The sequence below is a fragment of the Zalophus californianus genome, chromosome 4 (genome assembly GCF_009762305.2).
Source record: "Zalophus californianus isolate mZalCal1 chromosome 4, mZalCal1.pri.v2, whole genome shotgun sequence".
In the NCBI taxonomy this organism is placed as follows: domain Eukaryota; kingdom Metazoa; phylum Chordata; class Mammalia; order Carnivora; family Otariidae; genus Zalophus; species Zalophus californianus.
In genome coordinates this window covers 118,989,593-119,015,737 of record NC_045598.1, presented here as the reverse complement: position 1 = coordinate 119,015,737, position 26,145 = coordinate 118,989,593, and the positions used below count along the sequence as shown (strand labels likewise).

The 26,145-nt window shown below is 41.4% G+C and overlaps 1 protein-coding gene and 1 pseudogene across 3 annotated transcripts in view; one reads left to right on the top strand and one right to left on the bottom strand.

Moving 5' to 3' along the window:
* The window catches only part of FAM110B (family with sequence similarity 110 member B), a 150,247-nt gene that overhangs the window by 61,581 nt on the left and 62,521 nt on the right, over positions 1-26,145 (bottom strand). For 2 of the 3 annotated variants that reach the window (XM_027578199.2, XM_027578179.2), the window contains exons 1-2: positions 7,900-8,065; positions 2,801-2,889 (exon numbers count right to left, since the gene is read on the bottom strand). The gene's annotated coding sequence lies outside the window, so the exon portion shown is untranslated. Of the gene's footprint in view, positions 1-2,800; positions 2,890-7,899; positions 8,066-26,145 lie in introns of those variants that run through there. The other variant, XM_027578189.2, reaches the window with a different exon arrangement.
* LOC113913855 lies at positions 17,061-17,482 on the top strand (annotated as a pseudogene).

Sequence of the window (26,145 nt, the reverse complement as noted above, 5' to 3'; positions counted from 1 at the left end):
AAAAAAGCTGTTTGGGGAAAACTAGCTCGTATTTTTGGTCAGGTCCATTTAACCCACAAAAAAAGGCACGCAAAGGTTGTTTCTGATCCCCGCAATTTCTTAAGTACCTAGCGCTTACACTATAAAAGAATAAAAAAATCTGTCCCAGAGAAGTTTTGAAAAAGGAAACTTTCCAGGAGAAACTGACTTTAGCAGTGACTTAAGTTTGACTCAGATAACAAGAAGCTAAAAACAAAGCAAACATTGTAACTTAGTCCCTGAAATTGCAATCACAAAGATAATGCACAGAAATCAAGTGTTTGTGTATTCCTTTAAAAGTGACGCACATATACAGCATACAGGAGCTTTCATAGTCTATGTTGAAGAAAACGCAAAAGTTTAACCAAAAGAACACTACCAGGTCATCTTAAGCCTTTCTTTTCTTTTTTGGTTTCCTTAAACAAGGAACCATGTTTTAAAAAGACACACCTTGTACTCTAAAAACAAAGTAATCTTAAATGCACATATTGAGAAGTAGTGAAAAACATTAATGACAAGACTAGTACATCAACCTTCGTAAGACTACTTATCTGTAATGTAAGAGCTCAGAAAAGAGCAAAGCTTTAATGAACTTTAAATGCAAAAACCGCCAGAACATTTGGATAGAAGACAAAAATGTTTTTCCCAGCGATCTTTTTAAATAAATGCTTCCATTTTATTTATGGGAAAACAGATATAAAAACAACTGAAAACTTGCACCCAAGGACTTGACTTTATGTGAGAACGAGACACAGGGCCAAGAATTATTGTCTCCAACCCAGGTGACATTGCACTACTGAGTCACGTGGTTGAATCCCTTCTAATCTCCCCAGTGCAGGACGTAGCTAAATAAGAATACTGACAAATATTGACAAACTCAAGACGGTTATGCCTCTGAAAGTAACTGACTGTTTTCTTCAGAATTTGTCTGGGAGGGGGAAAGAAGGGGCCTCCACCTCTCGCATGCCTACACTGTACCAGGCACTTCTATAGCTATGTTCCTAGCCTTCCGCAAATCTCTACTAGTTTGCTGGTATTCTTAGTTGGTATCTAAGAGGCTCAGAGAAGTAAAGTCCATTCGCAGGTTGGTAAACAGTGGAGCTGAGGTTACACTCATGTCTACCCAACACCTCTGTTCTTTCCTGGCCACCAGGGTTGCAAATTCACCTGCCACCAGGAGCCAGCCCGGTGAACATCAGTGAGCATGACCATCACACTGCTGTGTGTGGGAGAGCAGGGGTGCTGGGACTCATAAGAGGAACCAACAGGCCCATCTGCTGGGGACTTCTCTTGCTTTTAGCACATGTCCCAGCAAACTCCCCACTTGTGGGCAAACAGGGATGGGTGGGCTCCTAGAATGGGGCAGAGTGGACAACACAGGCCCTGCCGGAGGCATTCCCCATTGGACCCACCTGTGCTCAGGTGCAGCTCTGCAATCTCAGACCTGGGGATGGCAGATGGGGTGTTCCCTCCACTCAACAGGAGCCCAGGGCTTTCATTTCAGAACTTCTGAAATCTGGCATCAGAAGATAAGGTCCTCTGGTGATGAGTGATGGATTTCAGGGTATATCACTAAGGGGCATTGTTGGCTTTTTCTGTAATGCCTCTCTTTCCATGGACTGCAGAATTCTACCTGGCCTAGGCTGGTTCTTACTTGTCAGCCTAAACTGGATTCTGAGGTTCCTGGAGAGTGGTAACATCTACCCACCAAGGTCATGCATGATGTAATAATAACAAACTATATAATGCATTAGATACTTTATAGGCAATGGCCCATTACATATGGATGCCAGAAAGGAGGCTCGAGGAAGGCTATTAATCAAATCAAAGCACATAGTCACTCAGGAATATGGCACTGAGGTTAAGACTGTGTTCTCATGAGGGTTGCTCTTTACCACTCCATAAGTCACTGCAGACAGACATGAGTCAACTGGAGAGCTGTCTCCAACTTCCTAAACATTCCTAATGTCCTCATTTGGTGATACTGAACTCTCAACCCCTCTGGAAAAGGGAGGAACCACTGGACCTTGACGACTGTTCATCCACTTCCTTGGCTTCTTCATGGGAAGATGGGGGTCTGGTTCTAGGATGTCTCTGGGCTCTCCATCAGCTCTGGAGACCAGGAAGGAATCCTGGGGTGTTATGGATGTGGGGCAAAGTACCCAGCAGTACCTTCCACGGAGCACACACGTTCCCAAGGCTGCTTGGCTGTCTGCCAACACCTGTCCCCTTCTCTCAGTCTGTCCCTTGGCTGGCATTTATGTTCTGCCCTCTTGACATGGCGTCCTTTGGGAGGCCATCCTGCAAAACCCTCTCTCCCTAAAATTCCAGGGCACTCATTGCTGGCCCTATACCATTTGGCCTGTCAGAAAACACCATTTCATTCCCCAACCACAGACTGTACTTCTCATTAAAGTGCAAAGATGTTCACTTTTTAATATTGTCTTCAAATCCATGTACTTCCAAATACCTGATTAATGATTACTGGTAAATATAACATGGCCTTTGAAAAAACTACTAAGCAAGTATATAGAAGACATATCACGGAAACCCTTGCAAAAGCTAAGGTAAATCATGGTGACTGCTATTTCAGTCCTGGCAGAGACTTCGAAGACAGGGACTCTTTTTTTTCCTTTCTCCTTTTTTTTTTTTTTGCCAGATAGCAAAATATCTGAAACCTCAGCCTCTCAGACTCTTTGTCTAAATGTAATAATGGCACAGGTTTTCAGAGAGAATCAATACCTTCTGCTCAGAATGGGTCAAAATAAAACAATGTACTTACTTGAAAGAGGAATGAGTATTTTATAGATGTGAGGCAGGTGTCACAGGGAGTCCTTTCTATCTTCAGCTACCCTCTGCAGCATGTAATATCTGAAAATACAAAAAAAAGTGGTTATTGCTTTTTTACTTGACAAAAAGAGGCAGGCTGCTAAATACATATAGCAATAGGAAATGCAAATTCTTTTAAAAACTGGTGAATAAATTAAAAAATAGATAAACATGTAAGTACACCAAAATGTGCTCGTTCTTACATGCTTCATTTAGAAGCTAAGGGTTTTGCTCACTTCAACTATTTTTTTTTTTAAAGAGACATTTAACCAGAGACAGCAATTATAGAGAAGGATATAAACATCAGGTTGTGAGAAGTCACATAAATAACGGCTTACAGGACATCATCTCATTTCCGGAACGGCTGCTCTGCGTATCCCGAGTCCAAGTCTACCCAAGGTGTGATAGGGTGTTAGCTTTTCAAAGGGCCCCGGGGCCCATCTGGTGCGCAATCCCCATTGCAGAACTGGAAACAGGCCCACTCAGGTGAGGTGCTTGGCACAGACCACTCAGCTGGCTGGGGCAGACTCTTGATAGCCATAGGAGTGGCCTTCCCCTGCACTGTCACACTCCCATGCCAGTAGTCATTCATTCATTCATTCATTCATTCATTCTCAAATACTGACAGGAGCACTTTCTATGGATCAAGTTCTTTTCTAGGCTCTGGAGGTTAAGTAAAACATCTCTGGCCACAGAGTTTACGTTCCAGAGAAGGGAGACTAAATACAACGAGTGCTATCTCAGAATGGTCTTGCCACAATGGCGGCTGGAGACATCTGAAGGCGGTGAGGGACCTAGCAATGGGTCAACTGGGGGAAGCACACTGCAGGCCGAGGGGGGCAGGAGGACCGTGAGGCACAAAGAGCACCGGAGGCTGGCAGGACGGGAGCAGGGGACACCTAGGGACACGGGAGTAGTGGCTAAGTCTGTGGCACGGGATGAAATGACCAGTGGAGAGCACATGACAGCGAAGCTGATGACACACGGAACTTTGAAGAATGTCTACTTAAAAGGAGGGCAGGAAAGAAGGAGATTGGGAAGAAACATTTCGAGGCAGGAGAAAAACCGAAGGGAGTGGTCTCCCAGAGGCCAGCAGGTTGGTGAGCTGCTAGCTTGGGCCGTGGGCTCTGAAGGAGAATACCTCCAACACAGTGAGAAGAGGTGGTTGCTGCTATACGGCCAGTTGTGAAAAAGGGGGTATGGAAGCCTGACTAGGGCAAAACACTGCAGAATTTGGAGGGTTCTCTGACGGCGGGCTCCGAATATTAGAAATGCAGTACCTGTTTTCATGTAGACGTTTCACTGGTGGCAAGAGCTAACGCAAACAGACGATCCTTAAAGTGGACTTTTGCACCAAATTTAGCAAGATTTAAAGTATGTCTAAATTCAATTAAATGTATAAGGAAAACAGAAGGCCTTAATCATACATAGTAGGGTTCAATGCCAGTGTTATAATCCAAGCCCCAATTTTATAAACTTGTCTTTAACAAGCATGTACAAGATAGATGATTTAAATAAAAGTGTCAACAGGCATCCAATGGCAAATGATCATTGCTGGCAATGCCAACAGTTCCAAAAATAATCACTAAATGACTGAGGAGTCCAACAGTAAGGAAAGTATTTGGTGATTCCTTTAAGATTAACTTTGAAACTACTAGATACGTTTAAATTACTGGAGACATTAAAAAATCTTTTTTAAATCCCATGCTATGTAAACCCATTAAAACAAAAATACTTCCATGCAACAGTCTGCTGTGTGTTCTGAAAAGGTTTAGCAGGAGGAAAAAAAAAATGATAGTTTATATTTGTGACATTTATGATAGATAACAAATAAGACCACATAGTGGAACTGAAAGTCAACGTGAGATATGGAACAGATCTGTGGCCCACACCAACCCCTACTAGACATTAGCAGTAGTGGATACGGTGTAAGTTGAACGGCAATTAGAGAGTTCTGGATTGGGGACCTGATGCTACTATCTCTCTTCTCCTGAAGCCTTCCCTCCCCACCCTTTCTAAAGAACTGGTCGCCCCTCCTTGGTATCGCCAAATTAAATGCCTCTGTTCTCTTTGCACCCCGTATTGTTATGCTTTATTATTCATTTCACTCTCTCTCCTCTTCCATAGGGCCACCTCTTACACAGAGGGCTATGCATCTATCTTTCTCTCACTCACGCTTAGTACAGACTGTAGCACATGGTAGGTGCACAAAACTACAGAATAAAATAATGAGAGAGAAAAAAAAAAAGAAATACACTTAGATGAGAGGCCCGATGTCTCTTCAAACAGTTTTCCAACCCAGACAAATTTTGGAGGGTCAATTCTGAGATGGTAATCAATTGCTAATGACAGATGTCCCTCAGTTCTTTTGGGATCACGGATGTCCGAGTATCCAGCCAGAAAGCCACCCATAGGTATTATACTGCAACCTTACATCCAAGAGCATGCAGTGCACGTCACTCCTTCTCTTCTACAATTCTTTTCAGGCTGTGTTCAGCCCAGCTGCTTTGTGGCACATCATACTCTACACGGAATGACTTTGTTTTTAAACTGATTACCATTTTTCCTGCTGTGATTACGAGCCTGTGGGAGAAAAAGTTAGAAAGTACGACTTTGTGTTTTAATTTAAAAAATTATACATTTTATATTCTAGTTCATGCTAACGGACCTATGTTTGATTGGTCAGGAATGTCATTCTCTCATCAGGAAAGAGCCACAGAATTACAAGGAGGGGAGAGAACAAAATTTTCAAGTGTCCAAAAAATTTATTTTTACTTTTATTTCAGAAATACATAAAGACTAAAAAAAATATAAAAAATAAAAAAATACAAAAAAAAGAAATACATAAAGACTGCCCTGAATGTAATTAAAAAAAAGGATCTGTAATTCATCTGAGGATAAAAGTACAGATTCTGTTACTTTGCAGAAAGATAAATAACATTTTATTTTAGTGCTATCTGAAAAATGCCCTTTCAGTATATGTTAAGAGACCCTTTGGGATATCCTAGTACATTACACAATATCCACGCACATTTATATTTACATCACATTTTTAAGGAGTTCCTTCTAGACACACAGTCTTTCAAGATCCAGCCCACGAGAGTCAGCGTCACTTAGAACTATCTCCCATAGCTTCCTATTTCCCACAGCCTAATGGAGCTGTGTTCACAAAAGGAGGTTTACAATGTTTACGGAGGAGGACAGCAATCACTTACTCTTAAGGCAGCCCACTTCTTGGAAATTCTGTAAGACCAAGGCCGTTTAGGAAGCATTTCAGGAGATGAAGAGGAGAGGGAGAGACAGTCATGGAAATACACCCATTTATTCTTACCCAACCGAGTGTCCGAGCCTGGCTGTCAGGTGCAGGCTCTTTTGCATGCCTTCGGCAGGGAAGCATGTCAGGGGAAGAACGGAGGTCTGAAACGGGAGCGTGGGGTCGGGGTGTATGACGGGGAGCAAGAGCACTGTGGCAGACCGTGCCCTTTGCCACTGCAACACAACCTTCTCCAGTCTGCACGAGGCGTGCCTGGTGTCAGCAGAGTCCGCGCGGGAAGCAAGCGCTCTCAGGAGAGCAACCCTTCTCACATCCAACCCACCACACATGGCGTGCAGCCTGCCTATCATCCTAGAAGACCCTGCTTTACACTGAGCGCCTATCAAACTTTGTCAGTTCAGATGATGCTCCCTCACAATAAAGGACCACCTCCCACGATATTTAGTTTTTCTTAACACTGTTAGCTGAGAGAAAGCGGACATCAGATGATGTATTACACCTCGGGATAAACGAGGGAGGGGAACGTGGAGTGGGGCGGGGGGAGAAGCCCAGTTAAGTATGCTGAAGTTTTCCTTTGCCCAAGACTATACGGAACCCCTTCGACCAGACGAGCGCTTTAAATCAAAGCAGTTATTTTAACAAAACAGGTAAATGGCAATGTTTGGCTTTTCAGGAGCAGGGAAATAGTTCCTGACAGCCTTCAGCTATCAGCATGGCTCTCCTCTGATAGCAGAGACGCATGGTGGCAGCCAGCCAGCCCTGTGACTGGTGAGTCAGTACACAAGTTTCTGTGGTCTCCATAGTCTGATACGGTAAGGACATCAATTTTTAAGTGTGAGGACTAAATGACAACAAGAGGGTTCTCCTGGTGTAAAACCACCATACGGCAAAGGTACCCTGAGAAACAAAAAACTCACATTGCATTTGTTTGGGTGTCTTTCAGCTCAGCCTTGGCCATGTAGATATTTCTCCCCCAGAATAGACAATCTTTATTACAGAATTTAAGATCATTTACGGTTTGATTTGAAAAACAACCCAGGCAATCCGTTAATAGGAATTTTTAAATGCTGTCAAACCTTAGGCAAAGTGGTAAGAACCCCACCTTTCTGCGATTTCATTTCAACTCCGAAAGCAACGTCCCTGTTAAACAAAGCCCCGAGTGAAAAATTCTCCCTTTGGCACGGCTGACTACACACCTCTGTATATTTTTGGCAAAATAGGATATGCTAATATTCTCCATATTAAAAAGGCTTCATGAAAAACTACAAGTGGTGAAACAAAGAAAACCACCCAAAATGAAGGCTGCACACATCTTTGAAGAAACAATAGCACATTAATTCTGCTAAGATCCTGCGTCGACACCAAGAGAATCGCTGCCCCGTCCTCATTAAAGTGTGTCTCACTGAACTCTCCTTGATTGCTCATTATTCAGGAGAGTCCGGACTCAATGCAAACAAAGTCAACCGGCTACTGAAACACACCTCCAAAGACACCTACATGGATGCAACATCGGACTTTCCCAAACAGAAGAGCACCAATAAGCGTCATTCCCCACTACATACACTCTTGAATCCAGGTCAAAACAATATTCCTTCACGAACAGCGTAGCTGTTTACCGGCCGAGCCTTCTCCAGGAGAACGTAATCATAGTCCGGGAACGCTGGCGTGCGCATGATATTAACAAAAGCAAGATCAAATTAAACAGATGACAAGAGGAACACGCTTCATTTCATGCATGGCCCTGTTTTTCTTGCGAGAGAAAGCCTCAAAGTAATTACCGTGAACTGAAACTTCTTCACTGATCCCCGGCAGCCGGCAGCGGGTGGCTCTGATACACTACAACAAAGACAGACACCTTCTCCCCGGTGCCCTCCTCCTTCTTTACCGTTACCAGCTGAGCACCTCCACCGTTGGGAGAACACAGAAGAGTATCTCTGTATCTATGTCTCCAATGCAGCATAAAGAGTACTGTGGAAACCTATCAAACTGGCGAGCAGCAATGTTAGCAACCAATGAGGAGAGGCTCATGCAGAATCCAGCACATGCTCTCTGAGGCGCAGGCCGTCACCAGCGCTTAGCAGGCTGCTAATCTAATTATAGCTAGTTTGCTAGCTCAGAGCTCTTGGAGCAAAGCACACGAGCAAATTAAATTTTCATAAATTAAACCCCAAAGACAAAATCATCTTGATTTCCTGTCATTGTGAAGATTAATGCATCACCTTATAAACTATAAGTGATTTTTAAAAGTGCATTCTTGTTTTTTTCTCCACTGCAGAGAAACAAAGAGTGGTTAGATCAATGTACTGTACTACCAGCTTACTTAAACTTAACAGATTCCGGCACTGAGAAATAATAAAATCGACACAAGCAAGATATTAAAATCTGAGTGCTATAAAATCCAAACCTCACTTTATTTACCCTGGTTAGCAATTTGCCACTCATTTGTCCTAAAGTGCTAATCAATCTCTCAATATAGTTGCAAATACCACGCACATTTCCATCCATAGTGGAAAAGGGCTAATCAAGGTGTCAAAAGTCATAATCTTGACTGCAGTGATGAATAATAATTCAGAGCTACAAAAGGTGGAAAAGGGATATCAGAAGTTATTATAAAAGCAAAAATTAAATGAATATGCCCACCTCATAATTTAATGGTAAAATTAGTTCTAGAAGCCCAAATCCTGTGAGAGGTGGTTGGATGCACAGGTACAAGGCACGGACCGAACCATCAGTCTGGCTGGGTTTAAGTTCTGGATCAGCTATTTCCTACCTTTGTGACTGGGCAAGTGACTGGATTTCTCTGTGTCCCCGAGGCAATAATGGGAGACACCTTGCAGGATTACTGTCAATGAGCTATTAGCACCTAGCACGGGGCCTGACACACAGTGAGTTCTAATCAAGCTATTATTAATAGCAGCAAGCTTTTTGCTACATCATATTGTCTACCTTCTTTTCCAGCATCACACTACTCTAAAAAAAAAGTATCTAAACACTTCCCCACTGTAGTTTTGTGGGAAACACCATTTAGAATTAACAGTGACAAGCTAACGGCAGACTCGATTCATCACAGAGAATCATTATTGGTATTCACTCCAGTAACAAAAATTATTACACCTCCTTTTTGTCTAAGTAATTGCTACAATTTCACTTGATTCTACAAGAACCAATCTTAAAGGGTATTTTCAGGAAATTATGGGCATGTAATTGTATTTCGTTAATGATTTGCAATATAGTTTAGATGATATACATTTTAAAAGTGTTTTCTATGGGATATAAATTGGGGAAATTGATAATGAGAAGTGTGAGTCAATTTAAAATGACACATTTATGTGAGAAGGGGAGAGGAGAGAAGGCAGCTAGTCAAATGCAACTTTTTGTCCTTGCAGCCTATTTATGTGTTTGTTCTCCCTTAAAGTCATTTCTTTCTTCCCAGTATGTTTTACAAAATTAACAATCCCGGGGTGACATTAATCAAATCTGTTCACATGTTTAACTTTCCTCCAGTAATTCCCAGAAATCAGTATGTTTTACCAAGTTCCAATCCAATGATACTATGCAACTTCTCATTTCTGTAGTTTTGTTTTGCTCTGATTTTCCTTTGAAAACCTTTATAGAAGGCTGACATTCTCAAAAGGCATTATGATTTGCTCCAAGGAACCAAATATCCCCAGGGATTAATCAGTAGCCATGGAAAAGGAATCATGTCTACAGATCATTTTTCATCTTCCACTCTTTGTGTCCCACACCTGTTTGGGAAGTGAGCTAGAGAAAGGGATGGCATGGCCCATAAACTTCAAGGGAGAGCACAGCAACTCATGGTCCATAAACTCAAGAGTGAACAAGTGTGGGGAAATGGACACGGAGACACAATCTCTGGGATAATATGATGGAGATGAGTCTGCTAAAGAAAACGATTGCTCGGTGCACTACCTGGAAGCGTCGACCATCGAATTATCAAAGTGCAATCAGTATCATCAGGAGCTAAAACTCTAAGAGGAACTGGCTTCAGTGATTTGGCCTAAGGCACAGCTCCCCAGAGGCTGCCAGGATACAGACTAGTAACACTTCGAGGCATTTATCTAGGAAACATCGAACAGCTCTGCCTTCCCCTTCATTTAACAGACTGCTAGCTCAAAAAAAAGCACTTTAAAAAGCTGTTTGATTAATTTCTCTCATGCCTGTTTTGTATAAGCTTTAAACAGACCCTTTCTAAGAGACGGAAGCGACTGTCCTTTCTTTGGTCTTATCTTTCAACATGTTTGGAACCAATATTTGTTTGAAACTGAGTAACAGTTAATTGCTAATCTTTCTGATTGCCACTCTGCTAGGTGAGCCTATGTATTTTTTTGACCTCAGGAATAAGCAGTTTTGTTTTTCAACTCATCCTTGATTCTGAAAAATCATTCATTTCCTCAGTGAACAGTTTATGGCACCTACTATGTGCAAGGACTTTGCTGGACATTGAGAGCCAGAGTGTTCTGATTCCTAATGGAGCTTCCGTCCTAATGAAGGAGATAAACATTAAGTGATTCATTAACAAATGAGTAATCATGATGCGGCAAACCGCTGTGAAGTGGGGGTGGACCGACTGGTCTGTGGCTGAAGGTTCCTGGAGGGAGTATGGGTGAGGGCCAAGAGCGTGTGAAGGTCCTGCAGAGGCTGGTGGGGCCCGAGGACAAAGGAAGGACAGGGAGACACAGCTGCAAACAGCATACACCAAAGGAGGAAAAGAGTTTGGTTCAAACCCTCTGAAACTCTGACTGCCGATTCCTTTTCAGTTCTTTCTGGAGTAATAGGCTTCCATTATCTTCCAAGTCAAAACCTTCACTTACCCTTCCTTGTACAAAGAACAAAAACATGTACATCTCACATTTGCTACACTGGGCAAGAAAGATCAGTCACTCACCACACACACCGTTTACTTCCCTGAATGGATTTCCTCAAGTTCTGTTCTGATTCTCTAACCTTGGAGAACGAGGAGAGGAAAGCCTATGTGTCAAGAATTTCCATGTAGAAGGGCACCTGGGTGGCTCAGTCGGTTAAGCGTCTGCCTTTGGCCCAGGTCATAATCACAGGGTCCTGGGATGGAGCCCCACATCGAGCTCCCTGCTCAGCGGGGAGCCTGCTTCTCCCTCTCCCTCTGCCCCTCACCTCACGTGTGCTCTCTCTCTCTCAAATAAATAAAATCTTAAAAAAAAAAAAAAGGAATTTTCAGGTAGAGCTTTGTTAAAGTTTTCTTTCCTTGGAGCAGAAACCAGGGTTCATATACTAAAAATGATGCTGTTTAAGCCTATGGCTCTTAAATAACTTTAGAGTGATCATAAGTGTCTCAGTTTCAGTTGTTGGTCAAACTCCAACTTGCTGAAAGGGATCCAGGAGGGCTGTTTCTGCTCCAAGGAACAGGATCTGTGCATGGGGAGGGCTGCTCAAAAGCTGGACTTCCGTGGCCGATGTTTCTCCCACTTGGCTGATGGGGAGCCCCAGCCCAGCTCTACTCCCCCAGCTCTGCCAGTGGAGGGAGCAAGGACCAGCAGTCGAGCCATGGTCCAGGACGTGCCATGGATTCCAACCCATGTAGAGTATGGGTTAGCAAGTGTCAGAACAACCAACCTGGGATGGTGTGGCCCTGACCAGTAGCATTTCCATCGTGGGATGTCAAGCCACCAACCAACATGAAGTCACTGGGCAGAGATGCTAACAATCAGCTCCCCCAGACCATGTGAGGGGCTTTAACATACCACTTACTTCCAACTCCAAGGAAAAGAAAAGCATGCCCAGGCTGTGAAAGTCTCCTCTGGCTACAAGGGGTAGAACAACCGGTGGAAAAGCATGTGAGTAGTTAGGAAGTATAGTGCTCCTTCCTTCTCTGTTCATAACACCCAACACTGGCTGTTCATTCGTTTGTTTTCTCTCCCCCTCCTTTCCTTCCTTTTCCTTCCTTCCTTCCTCCCTTCCTAGAATGCAGCATACAAGGTGCTCGATGCAGATGTAACATGGGCAGCCTGAGAAAGACGGAATGGGGCTGCTGGAAATTACCCCAGCTGCTCCAAAGGCCACAGGCAGCCCCCAGGCCCCTCTTCATTCAGACACTTAGCATGCTGCCCTGTTTACCATGAAGTGACCCCACTGCGTCAATAGGGCCTCGGAGGTTCCTTTGTACATCAGCGCAGGCCACCATTGTGGGAGTCCGTTCTCAGGGCCACCTGGGAAGCCACCCACGGAGAAAGATGATTGCGTGTGGATGATCGTCTTGCCAGGCATCATAAGCAGACCATGCGAGGCTTCTTGGTGGACCTCCATTTACAATCCAATTGCGCATCTTGTAGTGTCTTCTCAAAGCCTTGCCTACGCCATCACCTTTTTCTCTTTTTTTCTTCTAATGATTCATATTTTATAGTATTGGTGAAGAGAGACAGAAGGGTAGGAAACAATGAGACAGCTAAGGAGTTAAGAATTTGAGGGGTGGCTAGCTCAGGAGAGACTGTCATGGAGGCTTGCTCTGAATGGCCAGCAGTTGTGAACATAGTAAGGCATGTCTGACACCCTCACACACACGGCGTCTATCTGTAAACTGGAGATCCAGTGCAGCCCAAACACCCTCATGGAGGGACTTTGCAGGACCCAGAAATGCATATTTGGACAGTACAAGTCAATGGTACTTGACCACAGTGCTTGGACAGATCATTTCCCAGGGGCCCCCTCCCCGCCTTTTCCTTGGGCCACATTCCTGCTGTACTCCCCTATAATAACCCTATGAGACCCTACACGCTCTCAGCCTCTCTTACAGTTTGCCACCCCAGCCCACCCAATGGACCACTGAGGTTAGGACTCTGGACTTTGAAATGGCTTAATCATAGGTCAATATTGCACTGGGATTAGCTCCGTCATGCCTATTTAACCAGGAATGTAACTGGCCTCTTAGGCCTAGAGGCAAGAAGTCACTCGGTGGAAGAAGAGAACAAAGAATTTCTTAGGTATGGGACTAACTGTCAAAAAAGTTGATACAGACAAAATTTACATCTGCTGCTATGTCCCATACCCTCTGTATCCTTCTCCAACATCTAGCACTCTGACCTCAGGGTGCAAAAGTACCAAGTGCCTACAACCTTAGCAGACCTACACCCAGCCCCCACCCCTCCCCAAGTCCTAACACTAACCAGACAGTCCCTTGCCCTCCTACAGGAAAACAGAAAACTGGACTCCAACTCCTACTTATGCTAAGTTTGCAGAAGTACACTACACCAGACTCCTACCCTGGGGGGAGCTCTCGAACCTGTTAGAAGAATGGTAACCTCAACATTCAGCATAGTGCGGCTCAAATTAAGAACCCACAGATGTGCTTCTGTGCAAGTCAACAGGGTTAAGAAGAGAGCTGGGATATGGTCGTGCAAAAGGGACTTTTCCCCCCAAAACTGAGAAACTAAAGTTTTGAAATTTTGATGCAAAAAGCACACTTACATACCTAATGAACATCAGATTAAGAAAATTCTTCATTAAGATGGTTTTATTCTGCATCTTAAGGGTCCTAACTCACAAGCACAATATTCTTAGGAAAGCATCTCTTTGATTCACCTGTTTTCTAGAGCAGCCCAGTTTTACCCAAATGATTGTTTCTTATTTATAAAGTCAAATAGTCAACGATAGGGAATTTTAAAAGTCTCTCATTGCACACAACTTCAAGCATTGCATAATAAAAGAACTTGGATATTCTTCAGAAATCAAACCTCCTACCTTTCCTTCATTTATATTTACATACATCTACAAGTCAAACATGGGTTTATTCAACCGATGAGGTAGAACGCACAAGGACATGTCATACATGGCTAAGAACATGTTAGTATCAGAACCCATATGTCCAAATGGCACTGGGCAGCAGAGAGCATGGAATGAATGGGCATTCTGGCAATTAAAAATTAACATCACTAAGAAACTTCCCTTAACAACAACAACAAAACCACCTTGTGTATTAAGACTTCACTGGTTTATACCTTAACCAGTAAGATTAATCCGTGGCACTCTGACTGGCAGCTTTTAAGAAATGGAAGTTTAAGACAGAAGAGAGGGTTATTTGAGAATCTAAAACACTATGGTGACATTGCTTCATTAGTTCCAGAAATATATATTGAGCCCCTATTATGTGATCACGGGTTGAGGATATAGCCTCTCCCTTGGGAGAATTTACAGGTGAGGGAGACAGTAAGCTCCTGGGAGTTTTGCTCCCTGGAGGGGGCTACAGAATTCAGAAAGGGGAGCCACAAACTAGGACTTGCTCAGGGACTCCAGACTCAATCTGTTCCTATTTTGCTCTGTTTCTCACTAAAACCCAATTTTGTTCTTATACTCAAAATATTAGTCACCCCGTGGGTGTAATAATTAATCTTATATATGCCATATTATATATAACGATAAATAATACAAATATAGCACATATAAAATAAATGTAATATATAAATAATCTTATATAAAGTAATATAATAAGCTATGAATTAGCTTGCACTAATAGTCCTGAGCTTATTCCCTTCCTTCTGTTCTCAAATCATACCATGTTTTATGGACATTGACAGGCATCTTCTAGGATGTGAAAGTGTTTACTTTATCAATAATCTCTGTTCTACCAAAAGGGCTCAGGATTGGACTTTTTTCCCACCAACCATGAATAATTCCTACAAACCTTTAAATTACAATAATGGGCTAACATCCTAAATTGTAGCTTTGTCTCCTCAAGTGGAATGCCTAAACATTTCAGATTTCAGTTAAATGACACTACCTATAAATAGTTCTGTATAGCATCAGCACCAGTGCTTGAGTGTATCTCTACAATCACTGTCCAAAATCAAGGCATATCATCTTGCATGAGTAATGCATGCTGCTATTTTAAGCAAAAGCTTCATGGAAGAACTTCAGCTATGCATGGTATGAATGCTCATAATTATGTTTTAACATTACTAACTTTGAACGATTACTTTCATCCAAACAAATATGTAACTACAAAACAGAATTTGTTATGAAATTCATCTAGGGTCTTTCTGAAACTTTTAAAGTTAGTAGGAGCCAAAGGATAGGTGTCTTCAAAGGGGTCATATCAAAACTTTGGAAGTTATATCCTCCTGAATGATACTCTTTGGGAGAAATTATGTTGCTAGAACAACATCATCCCATTATATTTTATCCTAATCTAGCTACTTTCCAGCTGGCAACCTTGGGTAAATTACTTACTTCTTCATGCTTGAATTTTCTCATCTATAACATGAGGATGATGATATTATGTGGATTAAATGAGTTAATACATACAGAAAGCATGTAAAGAGTTTTTAGCATTTTGTAAACATTACCTAACTTCCTCACACTTCGCTGATTGCAAAATTAAACATCCAGGCCAAATTATATTAATGGTATTTGAAAAACAGACCCTCTCTTAGGAAAATAAGTATATAATATAAATATATAATTATCATACCCTGAGCACAACCTAGATGGGAAATGTTATACTGTTAAGAGCTTGTTAATAACATCTAGAAATTCTGGAACTTAAATAAGCATGGATTTTTTTTTTCCCCCCCTGGGGCAATGTGGGAAAAAATATCTTGAAAATTTTACAAATGTGTATACCTTTACCCATGGCCATTCACTATGGGAAAAATCATTCTAAGGATCATGTGCATAAAATAAATTAGAAATAATTGAGGATATATGCAAAAAATATATAGTCATGGTATCTGTCACATCACTGTATCCCTTATAGAGCGAAAAAAGAAAGAAAATCACATTCAGGGCACCTGGGTGGCTCAGTTGGTTAAGCGACTGCCTTCGGCTCGGGTCATGATCCTGGAGTCCTGAGATCGAGTCCCGCACCGGGCTCCCTGCTCAGCGGGGAGTCTGCTTCTCCCTCTGACCCTCTCCCCTCTCATGCTCTCTATCTCATTTTCTCTCTCAAATAAATAAATAAAATCTTTAAAAAAAAAATCACATTCAACAACAGCCTATTGGTTACATAAATTATGGTGTATAAATAAAATTAATGGAACATTATAGAGTTATTAAAAAGTGATATTTTAGAAGAATATTTATTAAATTTATATAAATTTATTAAAGGAGAATGTAAGCTAAATATTAAGTGAGAGTCATAAATCAACATATATTATGATTCCATTTTGTTAAAATTACCTCTTTGTGTATGTATACATATATGTCTGAATATATACAGAGAAAAAGTCTAGGAGCAAATCCCACAATGTGAATAGTTTTTATCTCTGCATAGTTGACTTATCTGAATTTTTAAATTTTTCTATTGTGCTATTACTAACATTGAACATAAATTACTTATTAAAACTTTGTGGGTTTTCCTACTCCCACCCAAGGAAAAGAAAAAACCTGTGGGTGGCAAGTTTTTAGTGAGTCTAGCCCCTCTAATGTCTCAGGCTTGTAGATTCTTACTGCCCTATGACCTGGTCAACAGACCTAGCCTACAGCCAGTCTTCATGGTGCAACTTCGCTTTGCTAGCCAGCAGGTAAGTAACCAGCTAGTAACTGGCAGCCTCAGCAAACATGATTTTGATGAGCTAATCATTCCCAGCCATAAGTCAAACCATTAGAGTGGGAATCGAGTTCAGCCTGGACTGTCAATTTGCTCATTAGACATGAGGGCCAGCTTCTGCTGGCAACGTGTTAAGTCCTCAATGCTAAGTGCAGCTCAGATATTCCTTGCCTTACTTATTTGGATAATTCTCTCTTTTTATCTAAAAGCATTCTTACACACTTGGAAGACATGGCCAGGTTCAAACATCTGGAAAGAAGCCAGGAAGTTTAAGTGATGAAGGAAATGGAAAATAATTCCTTTGGATATAAAGTTAGGAACATTAGCATGCTTCAAGATCGACTATGACCGAGCCGAAGTGTCCTTTCTTCCTTTCTGTTGTAGGCTCGAGTGGCTGGTGTCGAGATGGGCAAGTTCATGAAACCCAGGAAGGTGGTGCTGATCCTGGCTGGACACTACTCCGGATGCAAAGTGGTCATCGTGAAGAACACTGACGATGGTACCTCAGACCGTCCCTACAGCCATGCTCTGGTGGCTGGAACCGACCGCTATCCCTGCAAAGTGAAGCTGCCATGGGCAAGAAGAAAATCGCCAAGAGGTCAAAGATCAAGTCTTTTGTGAAAGTTTATAATTACAATCACCTCATGCCCACAAGGTAGTCGGTGGATATCCCCTTGGACAAGACTGTTGTCAACAAGGATGTCTTCAGAGACCCTGCTCTTAAACGAAAGGCCCGACGAGAGGCCAAGATCAAGTTCGAGGAGAGGTACAAGACCAGCAAGAACAAGTGGTTCTTCCAGAAGCTACGGTTTTAGATTTGTTTGGTTTCGGTCATTAAAAATACCAAAAAAAAAAAAAAAGATTGACTATAACTTTGGCAGGTTTCTGAAGCTTTATGGACTGTTACTACTACAGTCGGAATCGAGTTTAAAATAAGGTGAAGCAAAACAATCACCTTTAACAAATCTTGTAAACCCTAGCTCAGAATCATTAATAGATAATGGTTCGATGGTTTTGTCAGAAAGATACTTCCATTTACCTGTGTATATCTTAAAGGCAATTTTATTATATCCAGGGATCAATTTTTTTAAGTGCCACAATAGAAATTAATGTGCAAGTGGGAATTGTTTAACAGAAATTTGCCTTGAAGCAACCTAAGCTCTACTCCATCTATACTGTTAAATGTGTAATTACCTGAAAACCAAGACTTTTTTTTTTTTTTTCCTACTGAAAATAATCACTCCCCCCTCCCAGTTTCTTTCTTGAATATTAAGTTTTTCATACCTGGTGACTAGTTTCTGTATCTGTATTTCCTATATTTCTCCTGTTCCTATTTTCATATGTAGACATTCTTTTCCATGGTTTTTTTAACAGCCAAGAAACAATTTTTCTCATGGAATCCTGTTAAAGGCAGTGACAATAATTATGGGACCCTTTTCATTTAACTAGTGTTCTTCTCCTGGAGCGCTTATCACTCAGTGATTTTAAGGGGAAAAATAATGTGTCCTTCAAGAATGAGAAAGAAGTTATTTGAAGAGAAAGAATCCTCTGACAACAGGAACATTTGACTAGTTTCTAAATAAACAAGAAAATCCGTGTTACTTACTGAAGGTTCTTTCTTGAGTTATCACTTTATGCTTTAAGTCTACAATAAAGAGAAAAGTTACTCCTCCAAATATGACTGAGACAATTTGTAAATCTCTAGTGATATCTGAAAATCATTTCAGCGGATATGGGTGGCTCTCTCTGTAGGGAGCGTTTTCTAATCATGGTGTCAGTGTTATCAGGGAGAACGAGCACAGGAAAAGATAAGCTTCATTGCATATTACTTCTTTCGTATGTATGTTATTAACTGAGACTGGAAGTGATTTGAAGGACATTAATTCACCTTAAAGAAACTTTCTTGGGCTTCTCTTTTGCTTTATTTTCAAAGTCAGGTTACAAGCTAATTTAAATTTCAAGTATTCGATTACATTCCTCTTGAATTGACTGCTCATGATCTTTGCCAAATCAGTGCTCCCATTCAGGGAGGAGCTATTTTAATTCTACTGCAGGCAGGTCTTCTAATGAAGAGGAGAGTTTAAATTCTTCCTACATGGAATAGCACATGATGAATGTTTTTTTATCATAAAGTCTGAGTCAAGCCTACACAAGTGGTTTGCATACTAAATTATATAGAAGGCTTTTAAATTAACGTCACAGAAATGTTCTGTAATAGGAATAAATGGCATAAAGTACCTAACAGATAAGTGGAAAAGCACTATAGGAGCCCAGAGGGCAGCAACAGAAACTGCCCACCCCATACCTTGATGGTATTTGGCACGTTATAGACTAAAGAAGCATTTGCAGTTTTAATCATCTTTCTCCAAAAGGTAGGCAAAATTTTTGCATTTGTTTTTAATGTTAAGAACATATCCAATTAGAATATGTGATATGAGTCAATACCTGGCTTTATAAAGATAGTACCTGGTATTTCGTTATCTTAAGGGTGAGTTGCAGGTGCAGGAGCTGGTTCTTAGTTAATTTCATTTTGCCTACAATGAGCACAGTTTATCCACACAAAAGAGTGTATCCTGGGTTTTTAGATGAAGTAATTAGAAATTCCTACAGGTCTTGATTCTCCATCAGTAGTGATGGATGGTCCAATAGATAAAAATCAATACTCCAACTTTTTTAGATGCTCCAGGTGAGAGAATCAGGGCCCTGTATAGAAGGGCCAGAGCCTCCTGCCTCAAACCCAACCTAGGATAGGACAAGGGAGGAAGCACAGAGAAGGAAGATCTTTTTTTGATTTGTAATTACTACTTTTCTTAATTTCCTCATTTTCGGCAAAGGAACTTATGCAGAATTTCTTCTATTATTGTTTTCTTTTGGAAAAACAACTTAATCTCTGTCCTTCCAAAAGATGCCCAAAGATATGTACCTTTTGGAAAGGATGTATTTTACAGGGAAAAAATACTCCATTGACAACCAAGAAGGAGCAATACTAAAGCACTGTCATTTCAAACACTGGTTGGACTCAGTTGTGTGAAATTAATTGGAATTTCAATTAGCCTATCTTCCTTTTTGCTATACTAGTTTTGTGCTGTTCTGTAGTCTGTGTTCACTCAGGCCTTCATACATATTTCTTTTCAGCATTATTCTCTGACCTAAATTGCAGTGAAATGGAATGTATTACACCAAATTTTTCATATCTGAATAAACCAAAGTCATCCAACTGCAAAACACATTCCACCTGCAAAATTCCATGTCAAGTATTAGTGATGTTTCACATTTTGTGGAAGTGTCCCCCACTGTGAGGAACCTGTATGCTGGGTCATCTGTGCTTCCACTGATAAGAAAGGGTCCTCCTCCTAGAGAAAGACCATAAGCTGTTGCATAAAGACAATGAAATTCCAATACTGTGGCATTAATAAGAATAAACCGCTAGATTAACGAACCAGAAGAGTCTAGAAATATATCCACAAATACACAACTGATTTTGGACAAACGAACTCGGACAATTAAATGGAGAATGAAAAGTATTTTCAATAAATGATGATGGAACAGTTGGATATTCATTTAGAAAAATAGTAAAAGTTGACCCCTACCTCACACCAAAATGATCAACTCGAGATAGATCATAGACCTACAAGTTAAAATCTAAAAGTGTAAAGCTTCTAGAAAAAACAGATGAGAATATTTCTGCAACCTTGAAGTAGATTAAAATTTCCCAGAGTCACCAAAAACAGTTAAAGAAACAACTGACAAACTGTTCTTTAAGAAATTAAAAACCTCTGCCCGTCAAGTGATGCTGTCAAAAAAAGGACAAACACTAAATGGGAGAAAACAGATCTAATATATGTATTTGAAAAAGAACTTCTAGACAGAAAAAATAAAGGACTACACATCAATAACAAAAAAACCAACAATCCAACTTTTAAAAAGGGAAAAGGACTTCAGTAGACACTTTGCAAGAGAAGATACACAAGAGATGTGTTAAGCACATGAGGAGTACTCAACATTAGTCGTGAGGGAGATACAAATTTAAACCCAGTAAGACACTAGTTCATAGACACTCAAATCACTAAAATTAAAAAGACAATACCAAATGTCGGCAAAGATGTGGAATAACTGGAACTTTCACACACTGCTAATGGGAAAGTCTGAAGTCAATCAAACATTTGGCCTCTGACCCAGCAATTCCACTCAGGGGTATTATCCAAGATACAGGAAAACATATGTCCACAAAAAGACTTGTTCAGTGATATTTGCAGCAGTTTTATTCCAAATGCCCAAACTGGAAACAAGCCAAATATCCATTAACAGAAGGCCAGAGAAAAAGCAACTGCACTATATAAATACCATGGGATACTACTCAGCAATAAAAGGAACAAGCCACTGAGACAACAACACGGATGAATCTGGAAGACATCATATCGAATGAATGGAACCAGCACAAAGGGTATTTACTGTGATTCCATTTACATACATTTAAAAACAAATAAAACTAATTTATGGTGATAGAAATCAGAACAATGATCTCTTCTGCGGTGGAAAAGGGGAAATTGACTGCCAAATGGCAAGAGAATTTGCTGGGGTGATGGAAATTGTCTACATTTTTATTAGGGTAGTTCTGAGAGTATATGTTTGTTAGACCTTCTTATCAAACTGTACACTTAAGATCTATAAATCTTACCTCAAAAAAAATCCCATACTGTATAAAAGAAACGCTATTAGTCTCACTACAAAGTTTTAAAGGTCTTATTGCTGATTTGACATCTTAATTAAAAACTATTTTTATTTTAAATTCTTCTGAACTTTCCAACCTCTTATTTATATGTAGTATGTCATGCATATATAAAGAAGAAATGATGACTCAGTCCCACATGAATTCATGTAAGTTATAGTTTACTCATGAACGTCATGTTGCACCTTTATGTTTAGATTACTCTATCATGACCTGGGAATTTTTTTTCTATTTATAGGTCCTGGGAAAGCTTATTTTCAACAGTTAACCGCTGTTAGCACCCATTTAAATCACCTCTCTCGTAAGTTATTGTTGCCTCTTCTGCTTTTACCTGAGCATTTTTTCTTCTATTTGTCTCATGTTTGTAATAAAGAGGTTTTCTGGAAGAAATTAAAACATATTTTATAGGAATATACTATATCCATTTGCCTTTTTTTCTGACTTGTAGGTCACAGAAACAAACTCACAGTTAAGCATCTCGAGGTCCTAGGAGGTTTTAAGACAGTCTTGGGCTTGAATATCTATTCTATTCCTTACGAGTTTCATGGATTTAGGTAAAATTACTGAATTTCTTTATGCCTCAGTTTCTTCTTAAATAAAAACCACTGTATGGATAACTATTTCACAGTTGTGAGAGGGGAGAGGAGAGAAGGAAAGGTGGGGGCTGGCTCCCTGAAGCTAATAAGGGGGTGTACCATCTGTAGAAAATTAAAAAAAAAAAAAAATACAGCCAAGCCACATGCAGACAACTCCAAGACTTACCAGTGGTAAACTGCCTGTCCCCAGTGACAATGCGAATGAAATCAAAGCACTACAGTCTGCCCACCTATGAGGATGAAGGGCACGGAGCAGGAGGGCACAAGACAGGGATGAGTCTTCCATTCAGTTCTGGCCCAGGAGCAGCTAACCTTCACTGAATACCTTCTCTGTGCCTGGCCCAGTGAGGAAACACGTTCATCACTTCACCCTAGCCACAGTTCTGTGAGGCAGATACTAACTACCGTCACCACTTCATAGTTCAGGAACTGAGAGGTCTGTAACCTCGAGGCTGCCATCGGGGACCGGTGGAAGGAGGGGCGCATGGGCAGTGGACCCTGCCACGCGCCTTTGCCACCAGAAAACCACACTACTGCTTCTGAGCCTGGGAGCTTTCCCGGGGGCTTCTAAAGGTGACTGGGAAGGGAGTGGGGCAGGTCTGCCAAGGGTGTCTCTCAAATGAAAACCGTCGTCTTGGGAGAATTTGGATCCTCGGGCTTGATTCACAACGGCCTAAGAAATCAGAACAATTAGGAGGGCAGAGCCTCCAATTAGATTCCTTAGGAACATAAACTAGTTTCATTTCCCAATATCCAGGAAATGGAGAAGAGCAGACTTGCCAAAAACACTGCGTGTAGCTGTCTCAGTGTGCAGTGTGTGTGTGTGTGTGTGTGTCCAGCAAGCCCAGCACGACCTCACCCATGCCAGCATCATGCACGCGAGGGGCCCTGGCCTGATTTCCCTCCTGGGGGCTGAGGAGCCGTAAGCCGGCCCCATGCCCTCAGTAACGAGAGCAGCCATCTACTGCAGGGGCCAGCACAGGAGAGCAGAGCCCTTCAGGCAGCCCGTAACCAGCCAAGTGTGCTTCATGGCAGTGAACTCACCTCTCGGCTACAGTGTGGATGTGGCTATCAATCAAGCAGTAATTAGATTTTGCCACATTTAACACAATCCCTCTGCTGCCCTCATTTACCAGGCCTGGATGGGTAAGAAAAGCAGAGCATTCCCACTGGAAACAGACTTCTTCACTTTGAGCCCCATGTCCTGCCTTAGCCCTCAAAGCCCAAGACAGCCACGGAGAGAACGTTCTCTCTCGGGGTCCGACGTGTCTGACAATACCCTGCAATTACACAGGTGATGGGGATGGAAAGGGCATGGGGAGAGAGGGGGTGGGGTCTGTCCTTATCATACTGGAACACACATGCACAACCAAAAGCCTATGGAAAATAGAAGAGCAGTTCAAAGAAACTAGGCATTAGGAAGAAAATGTAATTAACCTACCAGAAAAGCACTGAAATCATCACAGACACACACACACAGAAACCTATGCAAACTAAGCTCTCATTTGATTTCAGTCAAAGCAAATTCAGCCTTCACTTTGGGCTACAAACATGTCAAACTGGTGGCTTATAAGGGAGACCTCAGGCGATGTGTGAATTATGCCTTCATGAAGATTTTAATTCTAAATGTTATCGAGCCCTGTGAAAATGCAACCTAATACGTAGGTTACATAGAACGGCCAATGTTCTCTTTTAGCATGACCTGAAATGTTTTTTTACATTTCCACACATTATGCTTAAGTTAAATACATTTCGATAACCTGTGGAAATGGAAGTGGTAGTAGAAAACCAAACAACATTTAATTTTTATTTATTTTAAACCATTGGCTCTTTTCTCAACGGACTATTCCTGACAACTTTATTTTTTTATTTATTTTTTTAAAGATTTTATTTATTTACTTGACAGAGAGAGACACACAGAGAGAGGGAACACAAGCAGGGGGAGTGGGAGAGGGAGAAGCAGGCTTCCCGCCAAACAGGGCTCGATCCTGGGATCGAGGACCAGGGGATCATGGGATCCTGGGATCATGACCTGAGCCGAAGGCAGACGCTTAACGCTCTTCCTGACAACTTTAAAAAGCTGGAGATAACAAGGATTCCAAAATTATGTAAGGGCTGAAAATTTTTAGTTTAAAAAACGTTAGATATTTTAGACCACCATTGGCAAACTTTTTTGTAAAGGGTCAGATAGTATTTTAGGCTCTGCCAATCACACAAACTCTGCACCGATAGCATGGAACAGCTGCAGTCAACACATAAACGGATGATCGTGGCTGTGTTCCAATAAAACTTTATTTATAAAACCGGACAGTGGGCTGGATGTGGTCCATGGGCCATCATTTGTCAACCTCTGACCTAGACTGGACTAAAAGCAGCGTGGAATCTGTCTTTTATATTGGAAACTGCTGCTTCAGACCAAAACAGATCTATAAATAAGCAATCCCGGGCACCTGGGTGGCTCAGTTGGTTAAGCGACTGCCTTCAGCTCGGGTCATGATCCCGGAGTTCCAGGATCGAGTCCCGCATCGGGCTCCCTGCTCGGCGGAGGGTCTGCTTCTCCCTCTGACCTTCCCCCCTCTCATGCACTCTCTCTCTCTCTCTCTCTCATTCTCTCTCTCAAATAAATAAAATCTTAAAAAAAAAAAGATTTAAATAAGCAATCCCTTGTACCAAGTGTATAATGTTAGATGTGGCAAGTGTTTCTTGAGTTTCTGGAAGTTGCTAATTTTTATCAAGAAGCAGAAGACTTGAGGGTGTTTATCCTTTCTTGCACACAACACATTAGCAGGTGTTAATGCTGATCACAGCTGGAAACAGAGCATGTCCTATGTGTGACTCAAGATGGCTAGAGAAAGTGTTCTTCAAGGAAGGCTTCATTTGACCGGGATTGGATCTCCACAGGCCCAAAGCACCTTAAAAAATAAATAAGTAACTAAAAGTCACCGCTGTTACTTAAAAGCACAATTGATTCACTCAACTTGAAACGGGCACTGAAAATGCCGTGCTTTGAAAGCACACAAAACACTAAGGGAGTAGGGAAAAGCATCATGATGTATTCTTCTCAAATGACACAAAAGAATTTGTGTCCACAGGTTTAAAAAAAATTAATTAAGATGTAGTCTTTAGATCAGGAATGGTTAACTATTTAAATGCCAAAAGGGAATATAACCGGAAATGAAAAATAAAATTAAAAAAATGCCGCACAGGGGTGGAAGAAGGGGGGTGCCAATGAAATTGGAGGTGAACAAAGATCCTCAGTTGTGAAGTCAGGTCTGAGCAAGTGCTCAGGGAGGGTAGAAAGGACAGGTACGCTGGACTTCTAACCCCATCAATCAGGGTGTGTACATTCAAACATGGCTGCTCTCTGACCCCGCTGCTCACTGTCCCAGGGGACAGAGGCCAGCACTGTGTCCTCATTCCAGAAGGTCAACCAGTTGAAACCCAAACTCGCAAAGTTTGCTGCTTGAGCCCTTTCTGAAGCAAGAGAGGGCATGAAAAACTATCTCCGTTCCCAAAGATTTTATATCACCACCTGTGTGACTCTTTATTAAAAAGGTACTACTTTGACAATGTAGCAATTTGATACTAAATAGCCCATCCGATAATATGTTGGAAAATGGAGAAAGGAAGAAAAGAGAAAGTGCTACAGGGTAACTGTTAACTAGGAAGATTTAGGAATAAATATGTAACTAGCCTGAAAAAGAAATTTACATAAATATGTAACTAGCCTGAAAAAGAAATTTATGAAATTTATAAACTTCATAAAATAAGAGAAGGGAAATAAGGGATTATTTATATAAAAGCAGATGTATCCACAGGTAGAGGTCTTTTGCTTCTAAGGTGCATGGCTCTCCCGACTCCCAGAAACTCCAAAGAGGCTTGAGCTACATATACCAGCCCTGGGGCTCTCGGTAAATGCAGATTACACAGGGGTCCAGAGATTACTCCTTCCCCTGCTCTTTGGAGTCTCAATCTTTCCCTATCTGCTAAAGTCCCAGAGGGTACCCTCCCATTTTTCTCTATCAGTTTAGTTGTGTCTAACTGAAGACATAGAGCAAATAGGGACGCCTGGGTGACTCAGTCTGTTAAGCATCCAACTCATGGTTTCGGTTCAGGTGGTGATTTCAAGGTCATGAGATTGAGCCCCACGTCGGGCTCCACAATG